The following is a 4,590-nucleotide window of genomic DNA, read 5'->3' as shown; positions in this document are numbered from 1 at the left end:
AAGATAAAGGACAACAATGAACTTAAAATGCGATTCGGGACTTGTACGATTCATCCTCATAAAATGCATATAATAATTTATTAAATCAATTGTATGTTCTATAAGTGGTACAGATAACATTGCCCGCTGTATAAATTTACATCACCGATATGTAACACAATAATATCTTGACAATCGCATTCACTTTCCTAGGAATCGCCTGACGTCATCTACCTACGGGCACAAAGACGGAACTAATGTGGATTTTTTTTCAGTGAATATAATTGCAGTTAAATTGTTTATTCTTTGTCTGTTATTTTATTTAGATTTTTTGTATGTTTGAGCATTGTTAAGACCTGTGTTTGGTTTGCTAGACATGTTTGATGTACATTTACATTACATTTAAGTCATTTAGCAGACGCTCTTATCCAGAGCGACTTACAAATTGGTGCATTCACCTTATGACATCCAGTGGAACAGCCACTTTACAATAGTGCATCTGAATCTTTTAAGGGGGGTGAGAAGGATTACTTTATCCTATCCTAGGTATTCCTTAAAGAGGTGGGGTTTCAGGTGTCTCCGGAAGGTGGTGATTGACTCCGCTGTCCTGGCGTCGTGAGGGAGTGTGTTCCACCATTGGGGAGCCAGAGCAGCGAACAGTTTTGACTGGGCTGAGCGGGAACTGTACTTCCTCAGTGGTAGGGAGGCGAGCAGGCCAGAGGTGGATGAACGCAGTGCCCTTGTTTGGGTGTAGGGCCTGATCAGAGCCTGGAGGTACTGAGGTGCCGTTCCCCTCACAGCTCCGTAGGCAAGCACCATGGTCTTGTAGCGGATGCGAGCTTCAACTGGAAGCCAGTGGAGAGAGCGGAGGAGCGGGGTGACGTGAGAGAACTTGGGAAGGTTGAACACCAGACGGGCTGCGGCGTTCTGGATGAGTTGTAGGGGTTTAATGGCACAGGCAGGGAGCCCAGCCAACAGCGAGTTGCAGTAATCCAGACGGGAGATGACAAGTGCCTGGATTAGGACCTGCGACGCTTCCTGTGTGAGGCAGGGTCGTACTCTGCGGATGTTGTAGAGCATGAACCTACAGGAACGGGCCACCGCCTTGATGTTAGTTGAGAACGACAGGGTGTTGTCCAGGATCACGCCAAGGTTCTTAGCGCTCTGGGAGGAGGACACAATGGAGTTGTCAACCGTGATGGCGAGATCATGGAACGGGCAGTCCTTCCCCGGGAGGAAGAGCAGCTCCGTCTTGCCGAGGTTCAGCTTGAGGTGGTGATCCGTCATCCACACTGATATGTCTGCCAGACATGCAGAGATGCGATTCGCCACCTGGTCATCAGAAGGGGGAAAGGAGAAGATTAATTGTGTGTCGTCTGCATAGCAATGATAGGAGAGACCATGTGAGGTTATGACAGAGCCAAGTGACTTGGTGTATAGCGAGAATAGGAGAGGGCCTAGAACAGAGCCCTGGGGGACACCAGTGGTGAGAGCGCGTGGTGAGGAGACAGATTCTCGCCACGCCACCTGGTAGGAGCGACCTGTCAGGTAGGACGCAATCCAAGCGTGGGCCGCGCCGGAGATGCCCAACTCGGAGAGGGTGGAGAGGAGGATCTGATGGTTCACAGTATCGAAGGCAGCCGATAGGTCTAGAAGGATGAGAGCAGAGGAGAGAGAGTTAGCTTTAGCAGTGCGGAGCGCCTCCGTGATACAGAGAAGAGCAGTCTCAGTTGAATGACTAGTCTTGAAACCTGACTGATTTGGATCAAGAAGGTCATTCTGAGAGAGATAGCGGGAGAGCTGGCCAAGGACGGCACGTTCAAGAGTTTTGGAGAGAAAAGAAAGAAGGGATACTGGTCTGTAGTTGTTGACATCGGAGGGATCGAGTGTAGGTTTTTTCAGAAGGGGTGCAACTCTCGCTCTCTTGAAGACGGAAGGGACGTAGCCAGCGGTCAGGGATGAGTTGATGAGCGAGGTGAGGTAAGGGAGAAGGTCTCCGGAAATGGTCTGGAGAAGAGAGGAGGGGATAGGGTCGAGCGGGCAGGTTGTTGGGCTGCCGGCCGTCACAAGACGCAAGATTTCATCTGGAGAGAGAGGGGAGAAAGAGGTCAGAGCACAGGGTAGGGCAGTGTGAGCAGAACCAGCGGTGTCGTTTGACTTAGCAAACGAGGATAGGATGTCGTCGACCTTCTTTTCAAAATGGTTGACGAAGTCATCTGCAGAGAGGGAGGAGGGGGGATTCAGGAGGGAGGAGAAGGTGGCAAAGAGCTTCCTAGGGTTAGAGGCAGATGCTTGGAATTTAGAGTGGTAGAAAGTGGCTTTAGCAGCAGAGACAGAGGAGGAAAATGTAGAGAGGAGGGAGTGAAAGGATGCCAGGTCCGCAGGGAGGCGAGTTTTCCTCCATTTCCGCTCGGCTGCCCGGAGCCCTGTTCTGTGAGCTCGCAATGAGTCGTCGAGCCACGGAGCGGGAGGGGAGGACCGAGCCGGCCTGGAGGATAGGGGACATAGAGAGTCAAAGGATGCAGAAAGGGAGGAGAGGAGGGTTGAGGAGGCAGAATCAGGAGATAGGTTGGAGAAGGTTTGAGCAGAGGGAAGAGATGATAGGATGGAAGAGGAGAGAGTAGCGGGGGAGAGAGAGCGAAGGTTGGGACGGCGCGATACCATCCGAGTAGGGGCAGTGTGGGAAGTGTTGGATGAGAGCGAGAGGGAAAAGGATACAAGGTAGTGGTAGGAGACTTGGAGGGGAGTTGCAATGAGGTTAGTGGAAGAACAGCATCTAGTAAAGATGAGGTCAAGCGTATTGCCTGCCTTGTGAGTAGGGGGGGAAGGTGAGAGGGTGAGGTCAAAAGAGGAGAGGAGTGGAAAGAAGGAGGCAGAGAGGAATGAGTCAAAGGTAGACGTGGGGAGGTTAAAGTCGCCCAGAACTGTGAGAGGTGAGCCGTCCTCAGGAAAGGAGCTTATCAAGGCATCAAGCTCATTGATGAACTCTCCGAGGGGACCTGGAGGGCGATAAATGATAAGGATGTTAAGCTTGAAAGGGCTGGTAACTGTGACAGCATGAAATTCAAAGGAGGCGATAGACAGATGGGTAAGGGGAGAAAGAGAGAATGACCACTTGGGAGAGATGAGGATCCCGGTGCCACCACCCCGCTGACCAGAAGCTCTCGGGGTGTGCGAGAACACGTGGGCGGACGAAGAGAGAGCAGTAGGAGTAGCAGTGTTATCTGTGGTGATCCATGTTTCCGTCAGTGCCAAGAAGTCGAGGGACTGGAGGGAGGCATAGGCTGAGATGAACTCTGCCTTGTTGGCCGCAGATCGGCAGTTCCAGAGGCTACCGGAGACCTGGAACTTCACGTGGGTCGTGCGCGCTGGGACCACCAGATTAGGGTGGCCGTGGCCACGCGGTGTGGAGCGTTTGTATGGTCTGTGCAGAGAGGAGAGAACAGGGATAGACAGACACATAGTTGACAGGCTACAGAAGAGGCTACCCTAATGCAAGGAGATTGGAATGACAAGTGGACTACACGTCTCGAATGTTCAGAAAGTTAAGCTTACGTAGCAAGAATCTTATTGACTAAAATGATTAAAATGATACAGTACTGCTGAAGTAGGCTAGCTGGCAGTGGCTGCGTTGTTGACACTACACTAATCAAGTCGTTCCGTTGAGTGTAATAGTTTCTACAGTGCTGCTATTCGGGGGCTAGCTGGCTAGCTAGCAGTGTTGATTACGTTACGTTGCATTAAAAGAACGACAATAGCTGGCTAGCTAACCTAGAAAATCGCTCTAGACTACACAATTATCTTTGATAGACAGACGGCTATGTAGCTAGCTATGTAGCTAGCTACGATCAAACAAATCAAACCGTTGTGCTGTAATGAAATGAAATGAAAATGTGATACTACCTGTGGAGCGAAGCGGAATGCGACCGGGTTGTTGAGTGCGGAAGTTCTATTCAGTAGACGTTGGCTAGCTGTTGGCTAGCTAGCAGTGTCTCCTACGTTAAGGACGACAAATAGCTGGCTAGCTAACCTCGGTAAATTAAGATAATCACTCTAAGACTACACGCTCTAAACTACACAATTATCTTGGATACGAAGACAGCAAAGACAACTATGTAGCTAGCTAACACTACACTAATCAAGTTGTTCAGTTGCGTGTAATAGTTTCTACAGTGCTGCTATTCGGTAGACGGTGGACGTTTGCTAGCTGGCTAGCTGCTGGGCAGATAGCAGTGTAGACTACGTTAGGACGACGAAATACGAAGTTGCAATAGAAGTGCTGACTGTTTCACTTTGTTGTCCTCTTTCTTTTCCTTTTTCTTCTGTCCTTCTTTTGTCCTTATTTTGTCTTCCTTTCTTCTGTTAACTAGATATTTTTTGTAGCAATGTAAATTGATTTTTGTATTATGAATAAAATACATTTATAATAAAAAAAGAATTTTAAAATTAAATAAAAATAAAAAAACTAATGTGGATTGTAGTGCTGCTCGAATGATCTACGTTATATGTAATAAGTTTTAGTTTATCTAAGTAAAGGAAAAGATTTGCGCACGCTTAAATATCTGAAACAAAGCAGAGCCTGTTAAACTGAGGAAACGAAAATCCCAACTA

The sequence above is a fragment of the Oncorhynchus keta genome, chromosome 2 (genome assembly GCF_023373465.1).
Source record: "Oncorhynchus keta strain PuntledgeMale-10-30-2019 chromosome 2, Oket_V2, whole genome shotgun sequence".
NCBI classification, from domain to species: Eukaryota; Metazoa; Chordata; class Actinopteri; order Salmoniformes; family Salmonidae; genus Oncorhynchus; species Oncorhynchus keta.
This window is presented reverse-complemented; position numbering follows the sequence as displayed.